Source organism: Orcinus orca, chromosome 5 (genome assembly GCF_937001465.1).
Source record: "Orcinus orca chromosome 5, mOrcOrc1.1, whole genome shotgun sequence".
NCBI lineage: Eukaryota > Metazoa > Chordata > Mammalia > Artiodactyla > Delphinidae > Orcinus > Orcinus orca.
In genome coordinates, this window is record NC_064563.1 from 51,957,452 (window position 1) to 51,985,050 (window position 27,599).

General features: G+C 37.6%; 1 long non-coding RNA gene across 1 annotated transcript in view; it reads left to right on the forward strand.

The window, feature by feature from the left end:
• The first annotated feature begins 6,182 nt into the window (after nt 1-6,182).
• Nucleotides 6,183-27,599, forward strand: part of LOC117201598 (uncharacterized) — an 81,924-nt gene continuing 60,507 nt past the window's right edge. The window contains exons 1-3 of the long non-coding RNA XR_007477691.1: nt 6,183-6,682; nt 10,425-10,559; nt 14,247-14,309. This is a non-coding gene — a long non-coding RNA (uncharacterized LOC117201598). The remainder of the gene's footprint in view (nt 6,683-10,424; nt 10,560-14,246; nt 14,310-27,599) is intronic.

Genomic DNA, 27,599 nt, shown 5'->3' on the forward strand with positions numbered 1-27,599 from the left:
GAAAATGAACTTCCTGATAAAATGAAGATAACATGACCCCTTCTTTGGCTTTGAAAAACCTTGAGATTCTCTACGTGTTCACATGGTCCAGGAAAGGGCAGTCTGTCCCTGAAAACAGAAGCTTATGTCTTCTTTGCATTTCCTGTCTTTCTTTCATTCTTCTTCTACAAAAATTAAAACAGAACAATCCAAATTGGAAAAAAAAAAGTGCTCAGTAATTCTTTAACAAAAAGGGAGAGCAAGAACACTTTCTTTAAAATCCCTATAGGGGCTTCCCTGGTGGCGCAGTGGTTAAGAATCCGCCTGCCAATGCAGGGGACATGGGTTCGAGCCCTGGTCCGGGAAGATCCCACATGCCACAGAGCAACTAAGCCCGTGTGCCACAACTACTCAGGCCTGGCACCACAACTACTGAAGCCCGCGCACCTAGAGCCCGTGCTCCGCAACAAGAGAAGCCACTGCAATGAGAAGCCCGCGCACTGCAACGAACAGTAGCCCCAGCTGGCTGCAACTAGAGAAAGCGTGCGCACAGCAACAAAGACCCAAAGCAGCCAAAAATAAATAAGTAAATAAATAAATTTATAAAAAGAAAATCCCTATAAACTGTAATAAATGGAAGTGACCAATCATTCATCACTAGTATTTATAAGAGTACCAGCTCTTCAAATGCAGCAAGAGACATTTAAAAAAAAAAAATCTGCAGGGATCTGGAAAGTTGGTTTTCCCACGGAGTAGATCTTCTAGCCCAATGTCCTTATTGGTCTATAATGAAAACATCTACTTGAATGTTTTAGGAATTTCTCCAAGTAGTTACAATGAAACAATTAAAAAATTACCACATATTAATCTTAACAGCACATTTTAGAACTCCATTTCTTTTGAAGAGATTTCATATTGACTGTCTCATTTGTTATTGTGAGACTCTATCCAGTGGAAAGAGAAGATAGGAGTATTTTCATATGATAAATGAATGGACTATATATTATATGGAAGGGAAGATTCATGACTTCTTCCAAATCATCCAGCTATGGTTTAGCGCATGTTTGTTTTAAACTTTTCTTCTCCAGGATAATTGCTCTGTTTGATGTTAATGAAGTATTTAGCAAATCCCTGTGTGCCGTGATATCATATTCTTTTAGTGGGAGACTACCAGATGATAGTGTTGGTATGCCAATGTTGATGCCTTGCTATAACCCAGATACTGTGCAAGCTATTTAAACTTGCCTAGCTTCATTTTCCAGGTATATTTTTATATATATATTTTATATATTTTAAAATATATATTTATATATTTTTTAAAATGTGCCATCTATAGTTGCTGTAAGAATTCAAAGACTTACTACGTGTAAATTAACAATGCAGGTCTCAACCAGTATTTGTTGCCGGTTTCCTTTTGTTTTCGCCTTTCCTTTTCATGGTAACCTCCAGCTTGAAAGCGAAGAAAAGAAGCCAAGTTTCCATATTAGCAGCATCTGGAAAGGTGTGGGTGGGTAGATGGCAGAGGTGATATAAATGTAGTTTTACAATATTTAGCCAATTATGATAAAATGTCAATTTAAATGGTTACTAACCTTATCTCAACAGCTCTATTTACTCAAGTTAAGCTTAAAGTCATAGACATTTCCCCCACTTTATTTATTTTTAATGGAATACTAAGCACTTCCCCCCAAAACAACAAACCAAAGAAAACAGTTCTTTGCTTGACTTTGTCAATCTTTGTGCAGAATACCTTGGAACCCTCAAGACAGTCTTAGTTGCCTTCATTTCCGGTTAAAAATCCATGGCTTTTTTTTCTACATTTTCTTCCCATTTTTCAAAATAGAAGATGCAGTTTGTTTCTCGCTAAGGTTAGTAACATATATAGAGCAAAAATGTTTAAGTAGTTCTGAAAATGTGAAGGCTAGAGTTTAAGGAACAAGGTAAATTTTGCATGTAAAACTTGTTAGCAGTTCTTCAGTCAGCATCATTTTAACTAGCTGTATCAGTAATTCCCCCAGCAATGATGACGCCATCCAAACTAGGAACAGGCCAGAGACTCTTCCTGAGTCTGCAAGTTACAGAGATTTTAATTACTGAGAATACATTCTAATAGAAAGACAAGCTTTTATTCTCTAACCATTTGTATCACAATGAGTATATTACACTGTATATCCACCTTCTCCATTTTCTTCATAGCTCGTTCCCCAGAGACCAGTGGGAAAGAGTATGACGGCATCTGTGATTGTCAGAACGGAGGCACATGTGATCCTCTGAGCTGGCAGTGCGAGTGCCCCTCATGGGTTCATGGGAAAACCTGTGAAGATGGTAGGAATGGCTGGTCATATGAGACAGCTCTTTAAGTTCTTGATGTTTCTAATAGGAAATAAACAAAATGAAAGCTGCATCTCTACTTTTCAAGGTGGTCTTTTCTTTTTTTTCAATATGATTTTTATTCTTCAATTTGTTAATATGGTGTATCACATTGATTGATTTGCATATATTGAAGAATCCTTGCATCCCTGGGATAAATCCCACTTGATCATGGTGTATGATCCTTTTAACGTGTTGTTGGATTCTGTTTGCTAGTATTTTGTTGAGGATTTTTGCATCTATATTCATCAGTGATGTTGGTCTGTAATTTACTTTTTTGGAGTATCTTTGTCTGGTTTTGGTATCAGGGTGATGGTGGCCTCATAGAATGAGTTCGGGAGTGTTCCTTCCTCTGCAATTTTTTGGAAGAGTTTGAGAAGGATGCGTGTTAGCTCTTCTCTAAATGTTTGATAGAATTCAGCTATAAAGCCATCTGGTCTTGGACTTTTGTTTGTTGGAAGATTTTTAATCACAGTTTCAATTTCATTACTTTTGATTGGTCTGTTCATATTTTCTATTTCTTCCTGTTTCAGTCTTGGAAGGTTATACCTTTCTAAAAATTTGTCCATTTCTTCCAGGTTGTCCATTTTATTGGCATAGAGTTGCTTGTAGTAGTCTCTTAAGATGCTTTGTATTTCTGCGGTGTCTGTTGTAACTTCTCCTCTTTCATCTCTAATTTTATGGATTTGAGTCCTCTCCCTCTTTTTCTTGATAAGTCTGGCTAATGGGTTATCAATTTTGTTTATCCTCTCAAAGAACCAGCTTTTAGTTGTATTGATCTTTGCTATTGTTTTCTTTGTTTCTATTTCATTTATTTCTGCTCTGATCTTTATGATTTCTTTCCTTCTGCTAACTTTGGGTTTTGTTTGTTCTTGTTTCTCTAGTTCCTTTAGGTGTAAGGTTAGATTGTTTATTTGAGATTTTTCTTGTCTTTTGAGGTAGGCTTGTATTGCTATAAACTTCCCTCTTAGAACTGCTTTTGCTGCATCCCATACGTTTTCGGTCATCGTGTTTTCATTGTCATTTGTTTCTAGGTATTTTTTGATTTCCTCTTTGATTTCTTCAGTGATCTCTTGGTTATTTAGTAACATATTGTTTAGCCTCCATGTGTTTGTGTTTTTAATGTTTTTTTTTCCCTGTAATTGATTTTTAATCTCATAGTGTTGTGGTCGGAAAAGATACTTGATATGATTTCAATTTTCTTAAATTTACTGAGGCTTGATTTGTGACCCAAGATGTGATCTATCCTGGAGAATGTTCTGTGTGCACTTGAGAAGAAAGTGTAATCTGCTGTGTTTGGATGTAATGTCCTATAAATATCAATTAAACCTACCTGGTCTATTGTGTCATTTAAAGCTTGTGTTTCCTTATTAATTTTCTGTTTGGATGATCTGTCCATTGGTGTAAGTGAGGTGTTAAAGTCCCCCACTATTATTGTGTCACTGTCGATTTCCTCTTTTATAGCTGTTAGCAGTTGCCTTATATATTGAGGTGCTCCTATGTTGGGTGCATATATATTTATAATTGTTATATCTTCTTGGATCAATCCCTTGGTCATTATGTAGTGTCCTTCCTTGTCTCTTTAACATTCTTTATTTTAAAGTCTATTTTATCGGATATGAGTATTGCTACTCCAGCTTTCTTTTGATTTCCATTTGCATGGAATATATTTTTCCATCCCCTCACTTTCAGTCTGTATGTGTCCCTAGGTCTGAAGTGGGTCTCCTGTAGACAGCATATATAAGTGTCTTGTTTTTGTATCCATTCAGCAAGCCTGTGTCTTTTGGTTGGAGCATTTAATCCATTCACGTTGAAGGTAATTATAGATATGTATGTGCCTATGACCATTTTCTTAATTTTCGGGGGTTTGTTTTTGTAGGTCCTTTTCTTCTCTTGTGTTTCCCACTTAGAGAAGTTCCTTTATCATTTGTTGTAGAGCTGGTTTGGTGATGCTGAATTCTCTTAGCTTTTGCTTGTCTGTAAAGTTTTGATTTCTCCATCGAATCTGAATGAGATCCTTGCTGGATAGAGTAATCTTGGTTGTAGTTTCTTTCCTTTCATCACTTTAAGTATATCATGCCACTCCCTTCTGGCGTGTAGCGTTTCTGCTGAGAAATCAGCTGTTAACCTTATGGGAGTTCCCTTGAATGTTATTTGTTGTTTTTCCCTTGCTGCTTTCAATAATTTTTCTTTGTCTTTAATTTTTGCCAGTTTGATTACTATATGTCTCGGCGTGTTTCTCCTTGGGTTTATCCTGTATGAGACTCGCTGCGCTTCCTAGACGTGGGTGGCTATTTCCTTTCCCATGTTAGGGAAGTTTTTGACTATAAGTTCTTCAAATATTTTCTCGGGTACTTTCTCTCTCTCTTCTCCTTCTGGAACCCCTATAATGCAAATGTTGTTGCATTTAATGTTGTCCCAGAGGTCTCTTAGGCTGTCTTCATTTCTTTTCATTCTTTTTTCTTTATTCTGTTCTGCAGCAGTGAATTCCACCATTCTGTCTTCTAGGTAACTTATCCATTCTTCTGCCTCAGTTATTCTGCTATTGATTCCTTCTAGTGTATTTTTGATTTCAGTTATTTTATTGTTCATCTCTGTCTGTTTGTTCTTTAATTCATCTAGGTGTTTGTTCTTTAATTCTTCTAGGTCTTTGGTAAACATTTCTTGCATTTTCTTGATCTTTGCCTCCATTGTTTTTCCAAGGTCCTGGATCATCTTCACTATCATTATTCTGAATTCTTTTTCTGGAAGGTTGCCTATCTCCACTTCATTTAGTTGTTTTTCTGGGGTTTTATCTTGTTCCTTCATCTGGTACATAGCCTTCTGCCTTTTCATCTTGTCTATCTTTCTGTGAATGTAGTTTTTGTTCCACAGGCTGCAGGAGTAGTTCTTCTTCAAGGTGGTTTTTCTAAATAAGTAAAGGGTTGTGTCTATGTATACAAGAGCACAATTGCTTTGACTGATGAATGTGTAACAGAAAAAAATAACTGATACTTAAATCACCAACTGTGATCTAAGCAGGATGAATCCAGATACAGAGAAAGCCTTTCTCATTTGCTGAGCAAAATGTGGAGTTCGTGTGCAGAGGTTTACACATAGGGCATGAGTGAATTGATTTGCTCTGCATAATAAAAGAATGAAGAAAATGAATCTCTTTGGGCAAATCATGGAGGAAGTGAGATAAAAATCAGAGAAGAAAAGGAGAGGAGAGAAAGAGGAAAAGAGAGGAGAAATGATGGTTGAAAAACTCACAAAATACCAATCCAATGAGTGCTGCCTGTGGATTTTTCATGGAAATCAGTCAAGAGACCACATTTTCTACATGGGTGGATAAAACACAAAAAAGAAACTGCTTGTACAGTCCCAGGAGTTGAAGGCAGAGTCGATGAAGATATAAGTCTTCAGGGATTGCCAGAAATCATGGGGAGTTTATTAGGTTCTCACAGGTCGTGAAACTGGGGAGAAAGAAACCAAGTTTAGTTTGCTCTCAAAGTGGTGCAGGAAGACACCACTAGTTGTTTATCCCCCGAACGATATTCATTCATTTATTCAAAAAATATATATTAAGTGCTTGCAAGGCACTGTGCCAGGTTTTATGATATGGTAACAAAACAAAAATAAAAAAACTCCTGGTCCTTCTTCGTGGAACTTACAGTCTTGTTCAAAGCAGACATCGGTTACAAATGTTGGTAGGTATTTCAAATTAAATGTTAATGTGTGCTTGGAGGTCAGACCATGAGAACCATACAGACTGTGTGAGCCAGGGAACAACTTCTAGAGAAGTGACCCTTAAGCAGAAGCCTGCAAAAGGAGGAGACATGAGACAGGGGAAGAGAGAGTGAGCCACGTGTTGCCCAGCTCTGAAGTGGGAAAGAGTGAGGTACATTAGAGGCACCTAAGGAAGGCCAGCTGATGGAGCAAAAGTCAATGAGATATTAGTGCAACATGAGGTCAGCCAGTGCAGGGGTTCATCAGTCTTGTTACGTTTGGAGTTTTTAACCCAACAGCAATGGCAAGTCATTGCAGAATTTTTTGGCAGAGGATATAAAATCACAGGGTTGGTTTTTAAAAGAGCTCTCTAGCCTTGGTCCAATCAGATTGGAAATGTCTTACCTTTTGCAAGCTCCTTATCTTATGTAACAACCGCTCTAGTGAGGTTTGCATGTGGGTTAATATTCACTTCCTTTGTCTTTCTACCCTTTAGGAGGCCCAAAAGGATTCTTTGGGAAGAGTTGCAAAAGGAAATGTAACTGTGCCAACAATGGCCATTGCCACAGGGTGTATGGTGCCTGTATGTGTGAGCCAGGGCGCTATGGGAGGTTTTGTCACCTGAGTAAGTCACAGGCACGAAATTTCCTCTCTGTGTGTAAGCAAGGAAGCTCAGAAAAATAGTGAAAATACTTTAGTGTCAACTTAAAGGAAGACACCCAACATAAGAGCTGTGAGCTTAAGTTTTATTCAGAGTCTTGCTGAAGACTAGAGCCTAGGAGACAGCACCTCAGTTTGCTCTGAGGAAACTGCTCCAAAGAGGTAGGGGAGAAGCCAGTTTATTTATATATATTTCTATCCTCCCATACACATCTCATTTAATTTTAGGGTTGACTTAACTGACACCACACCTGTTATATGATATTATACATTATCCTTTACTTACGTAAAATAAAATGCCTTATATATTATTAAAGAGAAAGTGCAGTAATATGAAATAGCCCATACATTTTTAAAATGTTATTGCCAAGTTATGTAAATCTGCATCTCTGTAAATGACATTTTAAGGTAATTAAAAAAATAAACACTCTTTCTACTAATATATATATATATATATATATATATATATATATATATATATATACACACACATGTTGGTAAAAGAATCTGGGTTCATTGAAATTTTTGCCGAGATATGCACCTAACCATCTAAGGGCCTGTTTATCCAAAGCACAGAGTGCCTCATCCTGTTTTTCATCCTGGATTCCCTTCAGGGTACACTATTCGTGCAGTGGGTTAGGACTTAACCCTTGTAGAACTGGGTGGTAAGCAGCACATCTCTGTTCTTCTTTGTTCATATTAGACAAAAGAAAAGAGTAAAACATATAACATATTTTATATGGTCATATCATATATATATATATATATATATATATATATATATATATATATATATGACAGTTTATGCTCTAATCTTTATTTAGCCTCCTTACATTATAGAATCTATATTTTGATGAATAAAAGAAAAATATTTCTGGAGTCTTTCCTTTTTATTTCCTAGTTAGGTTTACCTTGATTATTGAGAGAGGGTTGTTAATATTGGACATTCCACACTTTGTGAAAGTTGAATATCGAAGGCCCAGTACAGGTGTCTTTTATTTCTGGGTTCTAGTGCAAAACAATATAATTCCCTAAAATGTCTAAAACGTATTATTCATTTTGCATTTTGGCCAGCAATCACATTCTGCAAAGATGTGAGAAAACACAATCACTAATAAATGTTTCAGCTCATCGGTAACTTTTAAGTTGTCTCCCAATGGGACAGCTCTGGACACCTACCGACCATCCCATCTTGAAGCTGTAGGCAAGTACCAGTGAGCCTCAAACAGTCTGTACCTCGCTCCCCCACCTATTCCATATGCCTGCCTCTGAAAATCCTTCCTGAGTGAACCTCAGTAATACTATGACCCTTTTTTAATAACAGAGACCTTCTAGAGTCTTATATTGTATTTTTAGTTGAATGTCCATGGACCTTACCTACTTAAGAAAAGGCATGCTCCTTAAAAACAGAGAGTAAATTGTGAATTCTCCAATAACAGAGCCAGTGAAGGCATCACAGAAAACTGAGCCTGAGTCATGAGGAAAGGCTTGGACAAGCAAAGGGAAGAGAAGGGGAGAAGACATGGGTAAATGAGAAAATGGAGATGCCAATGGTATGTTCCAGAGCATCAGATACTTCCTGGAACATGCCAAGGGAAGAAAACTCACCTAGAAACAAAGATAGCATGACTTCTGTTATTGTTCCTCTAGGGTAACAAGACACTCCCCATTTTTTAGTAATAACTTTTGAATATTTTATAAGCTAATACCAGATGTTTTGGCAAAAACATTTAAGTCATAATTTATCTGCTCAAAAATTTAAAAAGCAGATGGTGGTGGTGGCAGTGGTGGTTAGCATTTGGAATGTGACCCTCTTTAGAAAATCATACATATTCCAGTTCTTCAGGACTCTTATTGCTCAGACTTGAGGCTTCATTTATTAATGCCACTTGCCTGGCCCTAAGAAGCTTGAATTTGCAACCCTATATTAGTTTTCTAGAGCTGTCGCAATGAAGTACCACAAATTGAGTGCCTTAAACAACAGAAACGCATTGCCTCACAGTTCTGGAGGCTGGTAGTCTGGGATCAAGGTGCTGGCAGATCCTGCTCCCTCTGCAGGTGCTAGGGAAGGATCTGTTCAAGCCTCTTCCCTAGCTTCCTATAGTTCTTTGGCTTGTGACAGCAGAACTCCAACATTCTCATGGCATTCTCCCTGTGTGAGTGCCTCTGTGTCCGAATTTCTCCTATTTATAAGGATACCAGTCATATTGGATTATAAGCCCATCCCACTTCAGTATGACCACATCTTAAGTGATTACATCAGCAAAGACACGATTTCCAAATGAGGTCACATTCTGAGGTACTGGAGGTAAGTACTTCAACATATGCATTTTGGAGGATACATTTCAATGCATAGCAAATCCTGAGAAGACACTGGATTGCTAAAAAATGTTACTTCTTCCACTTTTTCTTTTTTTTGTAAATATATTTCTCCAGTTCTATGTTCTTAATGTACCCAACTGTCACATTTAAGTATTCCATGGTGTCCAAGTTGTCCCCTGAACCACTGTTCCACAAGCTGAACCAGAAAGAGTAAGTAGGGCATGGAAGCCAGTCTAAGGAGGTGAGTGCTCTAGAATGAGCACGAGGTCCACATCAAGGAAGACAATAGCTCTGAGAGACCCTGGGGGCTTGGTGGGTCTGGGAAAGGTCTCAACACTAAGAAGATGCAGGAAGGATGATGGAGGTATCATATAATTTATCATCCAAATAGGATACTATTAACAGTAAAAAGGAGCCCTGTTAATAATTCTGTTCTGCTTTAAGGGGTAACTCTGTCCCTGGCAACTAAGACAAAGACCACCCTCCATGGCGGCATTGTAACCACCACTTCAAATTAGCTCTGCTAATAATAGCAAATATTAGCAGATGCTAATAATTTCCATCCATCAGGGAGTCAAGTGGTTTATTTTTGTTCTCTCCAAGCAGCTGTCCACAGCAAAGCCTATATAGGTATATAATATAATTATTTTGATCCTGGAGGGCACTTGAAGTATCTTTTATTTGAGTCCTGTAGACACTTGTAATGGGGGAGCAAAAATTGTCAGAGTTATATTTTGAAAAGGGAATTGAATTACTATAACTCCTCAAAGAGAGAACTAAGATACGGTATGTTTTCCTGAATGCAAAGGTGAGACTTTCTCAAATTAGAATTCCTGTGCTGACTAGCATCCCTAAAACTCAAAGTCATGGGGAAAATAGTGAAGGAAAGGCGAGCAACATTTGCCAAATATGTGGCCAAGATAATGCTGCCGTCAGGATGAAAGTTTCGTGTCATCTACATGATGTAAAATTATTTCGGATTACCGTATAATGAAAGGGAATGAAAACAATGGCAAGCTTTCCCATCAATGCTTGTCCATCATCGCCATGCTGCGGCAGGATGAATACAGGGCCTGGCAGGCCTTAGCAGTCCTTGGAGAATATTAAATACAGGCACCAATGGAGCGCATTGAGAAGCAATTTCTCTCCCGGAAGCCCTAAAGCCTTTTAAGTAGTTCAGGCTTCACTGTTCACATCCAGTTGCCAAAAAGCAAATGAATTGCCTGATTTGAAAGACATTTGTTTCCCTAATTTTTTGGCAGTCAGGATGATCCCCTTGTTTTACCCATAATCAGGCCCCACAGAACTACATGACTGTGCACTAACAATGTGAAAGAAACAAAGCATGGTTTTCAGGTGACCGGGTTGCCTCAATCTGCTTGCAGACTGTCCCAAGGGAGCCTGTGGAGCTGGCTGTTCTTCAGAATGTCAGTGTGTGGAGGAGAACACCCTGGAATGCAGTGCCAAAAATGGCAGTTGCACCTGCAAATCTGGTTACCAAGGCAACAGATGACAGAAAGGTACTATCTGACTATAAATTTTCTTTCTTCTCTAATAACAATGCTCAGCTTTTGTTTAGCACCAAACGATCGTTAATTCGTTAATCCACCAGAGTCCTCAGGAGAGCAGTAAACTTTATTAATCCCCTATTTGCAGGTGAGGAAACTGAGACATGGGGCAATAAAGTCATTTAACCTTGTTTTCTTAGCCTCTGATGTTAGCTGTCCCCTTGCTGACTTGAGCAAGGGAAGAAAGATCACATTGCAGAGAATCTTATCCTAAGGAGATGAGAGCTGGCCAATCACTTCTTTGAGCTTAGCTAATCAAGTAAGGGCTGCTAGCTTCCAGAGTTAAAGAATCATTTTCTTTATATCTAAAGATAGACTATTCAAATAAATACAAGAGAAACCACAGAAAATTTTTGGAAAATTTAAATATGGCTATCAGTGTGGTCCTTTCTCAAATTTCTAAACAATTTCTTTATAAATCTGTAAAAGTTTATGTGCAGCATAATTCCAATGATAAGTAACATGTATAGATATATATGTGTGTGTAGGTGCATATAAAATTTGGAAAAAGGTATTCCAAGATGTTAGTAATGGCTCTCTCTGGTTCACGGACTCACGGAATGCTTCTCCCAATGCATCTACATGGCTCTCTCGTTTTCTCAAAAACTTGTACTTTACCTTTTCACTGAATCTTGTCAGTACAAACCTACTTAAAATTGCAACTTGCCAAGTCTCCTTGAACTTTTACATTTTTCCAAAGTGCTTACCATATACTCTCATTATTATTATTATGCCTAATATTTATTGCCTGCCCTTCCTCCTAGAAGCTAAGCTCCAACAAGGGGAGGATAGCTATTCATTTTTTTCACCAAAGTATCCCCAAACTCCTAGAACAATCAGGACATATAGAAGTTACTCAATAAGTATTTTATTAAATGAATATATAAATGTGAATCATCAATTTTTATTCTTCATTCATTTTTCTCATACATTCTGAATTGAGCACGTTACTGTATTATTTAGGGGAAATTATCACAGCATCTTTTTTTCTCTTCAATACACAGCAGAACTGAACATATAACAAATACAATTATCATAACCAATGGCAAGTGAACTTTTTGCCTTTGAAGTGATCCAAAGCGATCTTGTTTAAAATCAGGAGAGAGGGACTTCCCTGGCAGTACAGTGGTTAGGACTCCACGCTTCCACTGCAGGGGTTGCAGGTTCAATCCCAAGTTGGGGAACTAAGATCCCACATGCCATGTGGAACAGTCAATAAATAAATAAATAGGTAAATAAAATCAGGGGGAGATAATAGGGTGTAAGGAAGCTGTCACACTGTTGGGTCCACTTACAAAGGCAGGGACTGGGGTGGGAGGTTGTCCTTGGCTCTCATGTATTACATGTTCCTCCTTGCATTGTCATTTTCAAAGGGTCTGCAGGGCTTGTTCAAGCTGACTGAAAGGGTGTAAGGGTCTTCCAGGTTGCCTGTGGCTGTGGAACTGGCTATGGAACTAGAGTATGTGAACAGCAATGTTCATCAAGATTTTGTAGAGATTAGGGCTATATATGTAGCTGGATTGTGACTTTCTAGGCAATGGGGAAGAGAATTTGGGGAAACAGAAGGCTGACATTACACAAATGCCTTTAATAGGGTATGAGTGTGGGTCCCATTCCAATATCTAAGCCTCCTTCTGCTTCAACTGGTTTTTAAACCTAGAGTCAGCCCCTTATTCATTCGCCCCCTAGAGAAGTCATGCCCTAGAAGTCAACACATGGGAGACAATACCATATACACACACCTGGGTAAATTTAATTTACTCTGATAACATTTTCTCAAAGCAACCGCTGAATATACTATATTGGAAAATGCTTCTGAGATTCCCACTGTGAAGGAAAATGAGTTGAAAGTATATGTAAATCAGCAAACTAGAGGTCACCATCATCTCAGGAAAACATATTATTTTTCAGTCAGATAACTTTGTCCAATTCTGATATTTTTGTGTAACCACAAAATGAAATTATGACTCAGACTGGAGCGGGTGAACGGGATCGCCATGAGTGGCAGCTGAAATCAAGGCTAAAAATGCTTTCTAAGTGTCGTTGCATGATGAAAATCAGGCCTGTTGTTCTTCTTTCTGTTTTTTAAAAGAGTGAACTAGCCCAAGTGCTCCTAGAGCCAGACATATCTTTAAAAATCTTGACTCCAGACCTGTGTCTAGATTGCAGATGAATAGTTAATTAAAGACTGCAAATTGTTTCAATGGCACTAACGAACAGTGCTCTCCACAATCAGCACCAGGCCTTGTTTAGCCCGTCGGGGATGACTTTTAAGAGCAGAAGAGCTGGTTTCTATACTAATCTGTGAAATAGCAAAAAAGGGAGAGAGAGAGAGAGAGAAAAAAAAAAAAAAGGTGTCTTAGCTTGTTTTGATTAATTTGTTGCCTGGGGTATTTTGGACCCCAGCGGCAGGCAGACCTGAATGTAGAGGACTCTGGCCCAGCAAGCCTCTTGAGTCCATCTAAGGAGGCTTGTTCAACCTTTGTGTCACCATAAAAAGGACAGATTTTTGTTACAGTAGTTCCACACTGATGGCCTTGAAATTTTGAACCCCAGTGGGTCTCTAAGAGTGGGTTAATTGACTTGAAAAGTGCTGAGTACTTAGTATTGCAACATAAGCTGGGTGTAGTGGCTGAGAGCAACAGTTTCACAAGTCAGATCTGGATTCGAATACTGACTTTGCTACTTATTAGCTGTGTGGCCCAGAATAAGTCACTTAGCTCCTCCAAGCCTCAGTTTCTTATATAAATGGAGATAAAGTTGCTTATGTCGTATAGTGATTTTTATGGATATGTGAGCTCATTTATGTAAAGTGCTTGTCACAGAGGAAGTGATCAACAGATAGTAGCCAGGAATTGTATGAACATCCCAGAAAATTTAATAATTCTGTTATTCAAAGATTCTGCTTAGGACAAGAAGATACTTAACAGCCCAATGTGGTTTGATGTAACTTTCTGTAATTGTCACATGTTTAGGAAAGTTTCACTGTTTTCCCTGTGTTGAAAGCATGCTCTCCTCCAGGTTTCTAATTCCAGTGATTTCAATGGAGGCTGAAACCTCAGTGGTCCCTGTAGCATCAGCCATCCTTTTCTAGTTCAAAGGGCATCCAGTGAAGCAGCACAGTTCCTCTTTCTCCACCTTATACATTGCCCGCTCTTATAAAACACACAAATTACAAACCTCTTGGGTGATTATTCTGGCTTATGAAATAAGCAAAGACTGGGAGAACAGGATTCAGGTAAACGTTTGGGGACAGCTTCCCAAGCACTACACCTCCCAAGCTTCCTTTACAAATTACATCTCATTTCAGATTTTGTGTGTGCAACTGCCTCCAAAGATATGTATCAAAATTGCTTCCATTGTTACATCTGCAAAACCACATTTTCAGCAAAAAGCCAACCTCTGTATCTGTGTTTCCAAAGTGACAAGATATGGCATCGTGCTGATTTCTTCAGGGAATTGTTTTGAAAGTGCTATAAATCCTTAGAGGCTACTCTGTTTCTTTCTTTGCAACTCATACGCACTCACCCGCACACACACACACACTTTTCCAACTCACTTAGGCAACAGCAGAAATCTGGGACCACCTTGAGATTTATTACAAGTCTTAGCTCCTTTCTTTCTCTCTCATTTTATAAGCCTGCCCTAACGGCCTCTGGGGACCAGATCTTCCGTTCTCCTGTGGACCCTGTGAGAATGAAGGTCAGTGCAACAAAAAAACTGGAAACTTTGAGTGTCTTCCTGGTTACACGGGAAAAACCTGTACCATACGAAAGTCATTAACTAGACAAGATGACCAACAAAGTTATTAAAATTGTTAGCTTTATAAATGCTTTTTAAAAACTGCTCTATGAGCTATGATAGAAGAGTATATGTTTAAATTACCTATTGTATAACAAACATCCCAATACTTGGTAACAAATCCTGTCAACAACAATTTATTATTTTTTTGATTCTGTGGATTGATAAGATAGTTCTCCTTCTGGTCTCACCTGGAATCACTAGTGGCTGCTTCTAGCAAGTAGATTAGCTGGAAACTGGGCTTGACTAGGCTTCTTAATCAGGGGAATCTGGCCTTTTCTATACATAGCACTTCCACAAGGTTAGCTTGGGCTTCCTCATTGCATGGCAGTCTCAAGACAGCAATCCAAGAAAGAGCATCCCAAAAGTGGGAAAGCAGAAGGTACAATGCATCAAAAAGCCTACCTTCAGAAGCCACACATAGTTACTTCTGCCACATGCTATTGGTTAAGTCATAAGGACATACAGATTCAAGGGGAGGAGAAAGAGATTCTACCTCCTGATGGATGAGAGGAGTAGCAAAATCTCGTGGCAAAAGACCTGCAAGCTGGGAGATATTGTTGCAGCCATCGTTGGAACCAATCTATCATAACATTACTATTTAAAGTTATACTGAAAGGCACTTTAAGAATCTGCTAGACTGTATTTATCATTCTTGTCAGAGAGAGAGCAGATTATAGACTGATAAAAAGTGATTAGTTAAACTCAATCTGCTTCAAAGAGCCGGTAGAACTATTTCCTTGCTATCTCTTTTTCTGCTTGTGATTCTTACCCTGACTGTATTGCATTCTCTACTCCATCCACGTTGAAACAGGGTAACCTGAGAACTTGAGGACAGCTGTGGGCTGGATGGTAATGATGGTATTTTTACATTACTATTTCAAATGTGTCTGATAAAGGTGAGCAAAACTCTATTGTTTGGATTGTCTATGATGTTATGAGGTGCGAACAGTGATCTGAATTAGCTTCCAGTGCTTAGAACTTTCTATAAACCAACAAGCAAATAAAACCAGAAACTTAAACATAAATATAAAAAGTAACACCAGGATAGTATTTAGCACTTAGCCAATCATCTGATCATTTGGGAAAATGCATTACTGCTCCTAAGGATAACCCTTAAGCAAGAGTGATAGGACAAGGTTGTTGCCTGATGATTTTTCTGGATATAACTAGATCAGTGTATACTTTAGGACTGTCATTCTGGCACTGTTGACAGGCCTTTCAACAGTATAAAAGTTTGCTGGTGCAGCAATTGGCTATCCCTAACCTACTTGTTTGCTTTAAAAAAAAAAGCTTAAAGGTAAGAATTTACATATTCAAAAGGTAGTTACTTGCTATTTCCACAGTGAAGTGACATTTTCTCTTGTCTAACTCAACTTTAATGGAATAATTATTAAGCAGATAGTGATATATCTGTTCCAATTGTCAGGTGATATAAATACACTATTTAGAAACAAGTGGAGAGATAAACTACTCATTCTTTAAAACATTAATTTTAATAGTTATGTTACAACTCTTCCATTCTAAGATTTCAAAACCCAGGAGAATATATCATGATAATCCTGAGTGATTTGGGGTGACAATTCTAATTTTATTGTCAGTCTGATACATGAGATAATGTATTGGATTGGATAGGCAAAAATATGCCCCATCTTCTAGTACCGTTCAACTTTAGTGTTATATGCTATCATCTGATTTCACAAACAAAGGTACAAACACAAATTATATAATCATCATAATAGGATATTTAGGAAAATAAATGGAACCAAAGGATAGGACTCATTAAAAATTCTTCATGTATACTCCACAAGGAATGTGTGTGCTATTTAAAAAGGGGCTTATGTTTGAAGGAAAGTATACAACAGTTTTCTAAATACCCTGTAAATGGTGCTTACGGAATTTTAAAACTTATTTATTCTGCATAATGAACTTAAAAATACTTATAGGCTATACAAAGTAATATGTTTTAGAAAGCAGGAGAGATGAAAAAGCTATTTCTAAAGATATTGGCTTTATATAAATTCCAATTTTTGTAAGTTATAAATACAAATACTTGGGCAAAATAATTCTTTTTTAAAAAGGGTTTTATTTCACTCTGTGAAAACTCTCTGGATTATGGTAGATTGTATTTTTTTCTTTCTGCTTCCTAGACAGTATCGGGGCTGGGGGCAGCTGTGGCTGCATGGGCACTCATACCCTTGCTGAGAATGTATCGTCTCTGAGAAAGTTTAGCCTCATATATCAGGCCTTTTACCAAATCATCTCAGAAGTGATCCCAACTTTTTCTTGATCCCAGAATTGTTTATAATAGTCAAAGTACAAAATAAAAATACCCTGAATATCCACCAGAAGGAGAAAGAGTAAACAAATCATTATAACACATCAGTGGACTATTCTGAGGCCATTAAGATTCATGTTTTGGAAGAATGTGTAATGTCAGGAGAATTGACATTAAATTGACATTAAAAGTTGTATATAGAGAATGCTCCAAATTTGTAAAAACCTGTATGCATGTATGTATGTGGAAAATTGTAGTAGAAAGGACAGCAGTTGTTAACAGTGGCCATATCTAGACAGCGGGACTATTAGTGAGTATTTTTCTCCTTTTTACATTCCTGTCGTTCCCATATGTACTACTTTACTATTTTTCCCCTTTACAAGGGAAAAAATACATCATCTTCAGACCAATCAGTTACTAAATATCTAAGTAAGATAGCTGTCTGTTCCTAAAGTATTGTCTGGTGATCTTAACTGTTCCCATACAGTGAAGATGTTTTTTCTTCAGTCTAATTGATCTTGTTGCTCTTTTAATTTCAGACTGTTTTCTCCTGTTTCAGATGAGGTGGATATTGAGCATAGCTTGGCAGCACTACTAAAATGCTTTAAAAAAAAGTGATAAATGAAAGAACATAGTAATGTTTCCTCTGGACACTTCATTTCCCTTTTTCCAGAAATCTTATTTTCTATCCCTCAGTCATTGTTATTACTTCTCTGAATTCTGCCATGTTTTTATGAGTGTTTACAAAATAGCCCCCTTCACTATTGAAGGAGAGAAAACTAGAGAGAATAGGGGAGAAGACGTTGGAAGGGAGATACCAATTCCAAATACAACTTTGCTTTAAACATTACATGATCAAACATCATGAGATGATGAATCATCATGAGGTGATGATGGTCAAACATCATCAAACGTCATGAAAACCCTAATGAACACAAGTGTGAACCTTCTGTAGATAAAAGCTTGTAAATGTTTAACAACTTATTCTCTGAAATAAAAACCCTGGTTTGTATAATTTGACGATTTCCCCTGCAATACTCCCACAGGGGAAATTTCAAGCAACCAATGTGGTGTCAACTGGCACACAAAATTCCTGAAAATTTAACAGGTTGCAGTTTAACCATGGGCTTTCCAAGCTGGTAGTAACAGCTCCAGTGTACCACTGGCTGGCAAATAATTGTATTCTGAACGCTCTTAGGAATCTGAATGATTTCTTAACACTTACTTTCTCTTTTGAAATTAAGAGTTGATAACTTTGCAGGTGTTGATTTTACTTTCCTGTTTCTAAACAGGTGACTAATTTGACCTTTTGGGTTGAATTAAATTAACCAACAAATCAAAAAACAGAAATTTCTCTCTCAGACTAGTCTATTTTATTTTTGAAAGAAAAATCAATTGTTCAGCTTAATTGATTCAGGAGTCAAAAAATAGGGACTTCCCTGGTGGTCCAGTGGCTAGGAATCAGTCTTGCAATGCAGGGGACACTGGTTCGACCCTTGGTGGTGGAGCTGGGGTCCCACATGCCACGGGGCAGCTAAGCCTGGCACCGCAACGGGAGAGCCGGCGTGCCCCAGCTGTGGAGCCCGCGGGCTCTGGAGCCCTCATGCCACAACTAGAGAAGCCCACACACTGCAACGGGGAGCCTGCATGCTGCAATGAAAGATCCCACATGCCACAACTAAGACCTCATGCAGCCAATCAGTAAATAAATAAAAATATTTATAAATAAATAAACACAAAAAAGTTGCGTTGCTATGTGTGTAGACACATACCCCCTTTCTCTAAAGTTCACGTAGCTGGAGTATTGACTCAGATCTCAAGGGACCCAATGAGCCCTCAAACAACCACTACGCTGTTTTCCAACTTCCTGTAACACACCTACCCTAAACCAGGGTTAGAATTTCCTTTATGACATACTGTTATAAAAAGAGAAAAAGGCAATTATCTAAGGCAGAAAAAAAAAAGAGTACTTGTAATGTAAAATAAGATAAAGCAAACAAAAAACTATTAGTAGAACAATTTTGAGTGTTAAACATCACCAAGCACAAGGAGGTGAGGTGCAGTAATATGCTCCGAACCTCTCTGAAGCCATCCTCAATTTGATTTTTAAAGTTGCTGTAAAATAAATTGATTTAAATAATACATCTCCCATGCTTCCCATCAGTGAGATGCATATCCTTTACCAATCTGGTTCTCAGCAGGCGGTCCAGCCTGATGAAGCATCAGCAAAATGTCAGCTCCCACAGAGAAGTGCGACAAGAGGCGACACTAAAGCAGTGAAAGGCCTTTCAAAAAGCTATTGTGCAAATTCAGTTTTAAAATAGGGATGTGGTTGAGGACTGATGGTTATGTCATTACCAATTCATTCATCTCCCCATCTTCTGCAGGAATGGAATGGAGTCACGGCTTTACATTGAGGAGTGGTGGGTCTAGGAGCTGTTCTTTCCCCTATTCTTATCAAGTTCCATAATGTCCCAGTTAGATCTTTTTAAAAAAAGTTAATCCTGTTATTACTTTATAACCCTCAACAAATTACTGATGCCTTACAAAATTCCATAGTTTAAGCTCATCATAATTTTGACTACTCTCACCTGTACCCCACATACCTTCATCATTCTCCCACGCACCATGTGCTTTTGAAACATGGTGCTATTGTTCATTCCTCTTCCCTTAAATCCATTTTTTCTTCCTTCATTTTTGTTGCCTGTTAAAATTCTTCAGGGATTTTTATTTTTCAGTGTATGTAAACAAACAAACAAACAAAAACACTAAATCCCTTCCTTCTGTAGTATTGCCCGTTGTAGTGTATTATAATTGTCTGTTTACACATGATTAAAACTATCGTTCATTTTTGTATTCCCCAGCTCTTGATTTACAAGGGATGCTCATTAAAAATTTGCTAGATTCAATTAAAGAACATTCTTGACAACTTAGTAGAGCAGTTTGGGATTAAAGTTTCATAGAAATAATCCACCAAGTCAAAAAAAGACATGAGAAACAGAGTTTACGCTACTGAAAAATATTCAGTAGTCTACACTAAACCAGGTTAAATTGCTAGGACTTTTAAGATGACAGCAGTGGTACAAGGAGAAGAAGGGAGGTTTTTGCTAGAGCCCAGCACCACAGCTTTGTTGATACTCAGTTTCTGAAAGCACTTTTCAGAAGAAGTTTTTCAAAGGTTTTGATGACTAACATCAAACACCAATGAAGTTTTTTACGGTTCTTTAGCTTCTCAAGAGTCTGGATTTATTTTTTTCTGTCCTCACCTCCAATATATTCAATCCTTTCTTCTGAATATAACAGAGCCACATTAGAATAGTGAATAAATGTCTCTGGCTTTTAGTTTTTGTGAAAAAAGGAAAGGATTTAACTAGATAATATGTAATATCTATGTAATAATATATAATCCAATGTGTAGTAACACAAGATGATAATTATAGGTATACGCTGTATAATGATAATAAATTACTCAAAGCTCATGTTAATTGAGTGCCCATTCTGTGTTCACTGTGCTACGTGTTTTTCATCAATTCACTCACCTAACCCTCTGAACAACTAATTGTGTCTGGTACTCTTACTATTCCCATTTTATGAATGAGGAAGCTGACTCTAGGCAGAACTAAGTAACTTGTCAGGGCTCATATAATTAGCAACTGAGGACTAGATAATCAGTGAAGTTCATACAAACACTAGATATCTCTAAAGTGAGACTGTAGTTATCAATATTAAGTAGTAGAGCTGCCTGCTTATAAAAATTTAAAGAAAATAGAGAAAAATTAGATTCCATAGAAAAACCTAAGTAGTCAGGAAGTTTCATTAAGCTTGTTCTTTTTTTGGCCTCGCATTTGTAGGTTGCAAAAAGAGTGACTGACATAGCCAAGAGCATTGTTGAAATGTAAAGAACCATAACAGCCTATGCTCAGTTTAATGATGGAGGGAGGATGCTTTTTGTTTGTCTGTAGGCAGCTTGTCCAACCTATTTCCACAGCTTAAGCTGCCTGCTGCCCCACATTAGTAATGATAGCTCTCAATGGGACCGTGATACCAGCCAGTGTACCTGCCTGTCCAGCTGGACTGAGCCTGCTGGCAGATGCTGTAAATCAGAAGCTGATTACAAGTCCTGTTCATCATCTAACATAAATAATGACCCAAAGAATTTTTCTTTACATTATGCACTTGCTGAGTGGTCTCAGTGCTTTTCGTTTTTATAGGGCTGCCCAAACTCAACCATGTTTAACATTCTCTTTGTGTGTTGGTAAATATAGCTGGCTAGCTGCCTACCATAATCCATGATTGCTCTTGCTGCTTTCTTCCAGAGGCCTAAATTGAATATCTGGCAGAGCACAAAATAAATTCTTATTTCTACACAGTGAGTCATCCAGAAGTTCTGCATTCCAGTACACACACCTTTCATATAGATACACACAGACCCTTCGTGCATTATTAGTTTGTTTCATGATCCACTGTGTTTTGGAATTTTCTGTCTACAATGGCTGAATATTTAGTTTTACTTGTTGGACATGTATTCGTTCTAGTACTGTAATTCCTTAGTGCTTAAATAGAAGGGTCAGTATGACATACAGAATACTTTATGTTCTAATTTGTTTTTTGATATGACTGTGTCCAGTTATCATTGTTTCCTTCACAAGCAAAGATCTTGTAAGTCCTGTCCTTCTATCTTCCTCCACTTGCAATAGGTATGTACTTATTTTGCCTTAGTTTCCTCATCTGTCAAATGTGACTAACAAAGGACCCAGCTTACTAGATTCTTATGAGGATTAAATAGGTTAATACGTATTATACCTTTGGAAGGGCATTTAGCACATAGTTACACCGGTAAATTATAAGCTAAAACCCTCTCTCCTTAAAGAAAATCTCTACCAATCTTTGAAAATTAGTCTGTAGCACTTGTTATATACCCTCAAAGTGACCGAACATGTACCAATCACAAAACTAGATTAGCACTTCCTCAGGAAGACCTGAATAAATTGTCTAGCACACAGTGACTTGAGGTTTCTTCTGCAAATCTGAGGCAACAACAACAAAAACATTCCATTTTGTGTCCTGCTATCTAGTCAATATTTTTTTAATCCTCATGATAACCTTGTGGGATAGGGACTATTATTATCCTTTCTTCCAGGTAGGGAGAGTGAGGCACAGAGAAGCAAAGTAATTGGCCTAAGGCCACATGGTTAGTAAGTGAGGATGTTAGGATTGGAACTCAAGTCACAGGTTTTAGTGAATAGGTATGGAAAATGAAAGATGACTGAAGTTTAAAAATTATTGATGTATATAGTTTGAGACATGCTGAGCAGAATGTACGTGAACAATACTCTGTTGGAAAGTCAGATCCTAAGAACTCAAAGGAAAGATCAGAGCTAGTAGTGCAGAGGTGAGAACCATCAACATAGAGATGGATTGGATGAGATAACTGAGGAGAAGATGCTAAAGGGGAAAGCCAAGAAAACTGTGAGCAGAAACTTGCTAAATTCCTTACATTTAGGGGGATCTAGAGAAAGAGAAACCAGTGAACAAGATTTACTTAGAGCAGATGTTACAAACTGGCAGCCTTAGAGCTGAATTTGACTTGCAGATGTATTCTGAATGGCAGGCAAATTCCTTTTAAAATATGTGATTCAATATTTTAAAAATCAGATGTAGGAACTCTGGACCCATCTTCCTGTGTGGGAACAAATGGCTCTGTTTAATTAGCTCATACCTCTTTATGGGGAGCGGGGTGCAGGCACTCTCCCATTGGTCCTAATTCCACCACCCCATGGGGATTCACCTGCAGGGACTCCACCTGCTTTCTCCTGGGGGTTGCCTTTCTGGCTCTCGGGGACCTGCGTTTGTGACTCCTGCTTTTAAAAGATGGAAAAAGGTGGAAAGGAAATAGGAGAACTCAGAGATATAATTCCAGAGAAAGAGTACTCTCAAGAAGAAAAGGATAATCACTGTCTCATATGCTGTTTAAAAAGGAAAAGAAAAAAACTAGGGGGCAAGCACAGGATTTGTGATTTAGGACTTGGTAGTTTTGGGGGGGAAAAAACCGTGAAATACAATTTGGATTAAAAATGAATGGTAAATGAGGAAATTAAAATAGCACCTGTGGACTACCTTCCCAGAAAGCTCAACAATGAAGGAAATAAATATTTAGACCATTTTGTTCTCTGTCAACAGAATGTTTAAAATTTTCTTGCCTCTTCAAGATGCATAATCCCTCCCAGTCATCAACATACATCATTTTCCTGTTGATGAATCTTACTCATTCTCGATCCCTCTCACTCTTGAAGGTCAGGTCCAATGTAGTCATGATAGAAAGGATTCAGAATCCCTGAGAGCTATTAATGTTAAAATGAAATCAAATACCTGGAAATTTGCTCTCATGTGAAACTCACAAAGAATATATTTAAATATCTGTGCTGATGGGTACTTGGAGAAATATGTAACTTTTTAAACTCATTGAATTTTTCTATTGTCAAGTTTTAACTTCTTCTCCCTCTTTCTCCCTCTCTCTCGCATACACAATATTTATATCATGTATCCTGAGACACAATTTTTTTGACACTTTAACATCTCTAAAATTAAGGAGTGTCTTACAAACTGATAGCACAGCAATATATAATTATATTGTAACTTTCTAACATAGTCTATTTTCTAGGAACACGTTGAAGTCAAGTGTCTGTTACTACATTATGAATAATTTCCATCTCCTGGGCCCAAAAGGAGATAGAATATGGAGGGAAAAATTAAATGTAATATGTGTATTAATTTTCAAGCAGTTTGAAGTGCCTCAATTTTAAATGCCTGCTGGATCATAATAGTTATTTCCAAGTTGGAATAAATAACCGCCTTTTGGCTTCAGAGACAATAGTAATGCTCAGGCTGAGATATCTGAGTTTGCTTTTATTCTATAATAAAAATGACAGGCCCAAGAAACTAGAAAAAAATCCTTCTGCTATTTTAAGATACTGTCGATCTCACTAACTGTGTTCTTGTGCCATCATTAATCAATTGTCTGAATGTAGAGAAGAAAGGGAAGGAGGCCTGCAGACCACTTAATGTGTCTCACTTTAGCATAGTAGCAAAGAGCTCAGCTTCCTGGATGCCTGCCTTTGTGAGAGTCTCCACATAATTCATCTGTTTTGCAAGCTCAGTCTGAAACTTTGCAAACCTTGAGGAAGAAATTCTGTAATATCACTGAAATTGCCTATGTATTCCCACAAGGATAATGTGTGTTAGCTATTACTAGGGAACTATATTTCATTATATTATAGAATCTGAAATACTGCCATTGTATATTTCAACTGTATGTTGCTAAATTTTCATTTAAATTTAAGAAAACACAAAACGATAGTGCCAGTCATACCCATATATAGTAAACATAGAAGTGTGCCTTTCTGCAGAGAATGTCTATAACTTAAACTATGTGATCCAGCAGTCTGACGTACTTTAATAATCATATCATGATAAAAGTTGTTCAATTTTATGCTTTACAAAGCATTTTTCACCTCTATTATCTTGTTCAAAATTGGAAATTTATCTAAGGGGAAACAATGGTGTCTACCTTAATATTACAGTACTGTTGAAATGGTAAAGATACCAACTCCAGTTATATTTAGTGTCTTAAATTATTATTGCTATCAGTCTTGAATTATATGTTCTTTATGGTATCTAATATGAAGTCTTAATAGTGCACTGTCTTGGATCTTATATTCTTTTTTCTCTTCTATTTCAGTTCTTTGAAAATGAAAGGTAAGACAACTCTGGTTGAAAATATATGAAAAGATAGATGACAAATAGTTTTAAGAGTGCCGTGCAAATGTTTGCAAAAGCCAGCCTGTGTAAAGTGGCACATTCCACACACTTAGTATTCAAGTACATTATCCACCTGACAAGATAGTAAAATATCCTACTCATTTGTTCAGGGCTAATTTTTCAAATTTTAATAATTTTATTAGTCCCTAGCAAGGCCTTTTAAAACTTTGCAAAGAATATTAATAACTCATTAAAGATTAATTACATGTCAGCTTTGAGGTCAAAGAGTTTGAGTGGTTTTTAGTTATCTGAAATAAAATGCATCTGCTCTGAAAAGGACATAGTATAAAACTCTCTGCCTTCTCCACCAACGTAAAGTTCTTATTTATTAAAACACATACACATAGACTTTAACTCAAGCGTGTTTGACAACAATTAAATGAGAAAATTATGGCCATATGCATACTAGTCAAGAAATTTGGTACAGAGGAATGTCCTCTAAGGAAGACAGGTTACCTCTGGAACCTTTTGTAACTAAGTTTGCTAACTGGAGGACCAGTCAGAGATATGACAGTTATGATGAAGTCTTCCTCGCGGTCTAAAATCTGCGTCTTGTTTTCATGGAGTGTAACTGGAGCAAAAGTTTGGGAATATAAGTGACCAATGAAAAATAGATATCTAAATGGAGAATAGAGGAATTTTGAGATATAAGGTAATCAAAAAGGGAGATGGGGAAGAGAAGAAAGGTCTTAGAGGAGTCTGAATTGTTCCGACTTTGCTGTTTTCATAGAGCCAGCAAAAAATGACAAATGTGAAAGGCAGCAAAAAAAAAAAAAGCATTAAACTTGTTCTAATCAAAACTATTTATTTAAATCATTAATGTATTTGGAAGGTGACTTCTGGTGAATTATATATCATTTTCTTTTCATTTTCCCCATTTTTTAAATTGGAATAACAATAATACCTTTGGTGAGGGATGCTGTGAGGACCGGTGTTATTATAAAAAATCAGCTACACGGTCCTCACATGTAGAACCTCAATAATTAGTAACTCTTATTACGAGAGTTAATTTTTTAAGTATCCAGATATTGTTTTCCAAGAACTTTAAATTAAAAAAAATAATAATCTGGTGAACTGTGCTATGTTATTTAGCATGATTATGCAAATTTCTATACTCAGTTTCACTACCAATTCGGGGAAAATGATAGTTTCTCTGACTTTCAAAGGGTGTATTTCTCTCATTGTAGGTGCTTGTAAGTCCATCCTCAAACCTTCCTGGTTTCCTTTCTTTATAAAATGTGCTTTGGGGAAATTATATTCCTTCTTGGACTTCTGTAACTTAAACGAAAGACTCTGCCAGTCAGCACCACCAGTTTTACCTTGGTCCTGGCATGCAGAACACGAATTGGTTTCCAAGGCGAAGCATTCAATAATCTGTATGCAAAGTAGTATTTTTACACAGCTCTGAATGTCATATCCAAATGTAAAGCTGCCTGTTGCCTCCAGTGTGAAATTCACTCTCCTTTAAATGTTGTGTTTCTTTGCAACTAGTGATGCTGGTATTTGCAGACTGGGCCATGAAACACATGTGATAGTGGTTAAAAGTAGTAATAACTGTGACCTCTCCCACTGTTGCTTCTGTCTTCATGAAGAGGGTTTCATGTGGCAGCTGCCCCTGGGCCAAGGCAGGAAATCTGCAAGAGTCAAGGAAATAGAAATGTTTATTTATTTTTTTTGTCTTGATGAAACTTTACAGTCCCTTCCAAGTTGTAGATTTTTCAATATGTTGTGATCACCAGTGTTTTTAGAGAGCCCGTGTTTAAAATTATACGGTTTCTTTTATCATTTGAATTCAAATATGTAGTAGATTGGATACTCGGTTATTTTCAGATGTCTTTGCCTGGGAACAGTCTGCTCAGCAATTAGAGTTTGGTTTTTCGGAAGAAGAATATTAGGATGTTTGTCTTTGCTCAATTACAGAGGAGCACCCTGGGACCAATGTCCCAGTTGGTACCTGTCTATGATGATTTAAAGATACTAGTCATTTTCTGAATACATTTCATCTTGAGCTTTTGAGGTTGATTTCAGTTCAAAGTGCCAATTGAGGATGAAAAGGTTACTAGAGAGTTTGCCTATTCATGATACAACTCACTTTTCATCTGGGTCCCCAGTCACCCCATGCCTAGATCACTTTTAATCTTCCCACTGCCTTCCTGTACTGGCTGCCGCTCCTTTGAACTACCTTTTCTAATGCAGAGGGTCAATGACAAGAGACTAGTGTCTCTGTGGTTAGAAGCAGACCTCCCATTTAGGTAAAGCACTTTATCAGAAATCTGGATTTTTAAAGCCATTAATTGTAGTAATTGTGTGAGGTACTTTGAACTGTACCTCACATGAGATAGCAAAAATGGTAATAGTGGCTATAATCTAGAGTCAGAAAAGGAATGTAAAAACTTCTTTAGAGAGGGAATTTCTTCACTATAATGTCGGGCAAGATATAGCTACTGCTCTATAACACATCGCCTTAAATTTAATGGCACAAAACAATATTTATTATTTCTCAAGAGCCCATGGATAGACTGGGCAGTCATGCTGTCTAGGCCAGACTCAGCTGGACTCTCTCATGCGTCTGTGGGCAGCTGGCAGGTCAGCCATGTCTGGCTGGTCCAAGGTGGCTTCTTAGGTCTAATCTCAGAACTGGTACACCATCACTTCTGCTGCAGTCAGGTGGCCAAAGCAAGTCACAAGGCCAGGCAAGATCCAAGGGACGGGGAAGTCATCTCCACCACTGGAAGGGAGGAGCTGAAAGTCACATTGCAAAGGGCAGTGGTTCAGGGCTGGGAGGGAGAACTGGGGACGTTTTTACAATCAGTCGACCACAATTGCTTTCTCGGATTATGAGGGGGCAGTATTGAGAGCCCCTCATATACTGCATCTCACCAACTCTTTTACTCATGATAATCTCCATAGGTCAAAATTGAGGTGTGAGGTTTTGAATTATCTCTAGCCCTCAATGAAGTTAGCATTTGAGAAAAATATCTAGATAGCTCTATATTGTTGTTTTGTGCTGGTTAATACCGTTCTACAACATTTGGTTTAACACAGATATAATTTCTCTATTTAATGGAATTCTGATTTTGTTTATTCTGAAAGTG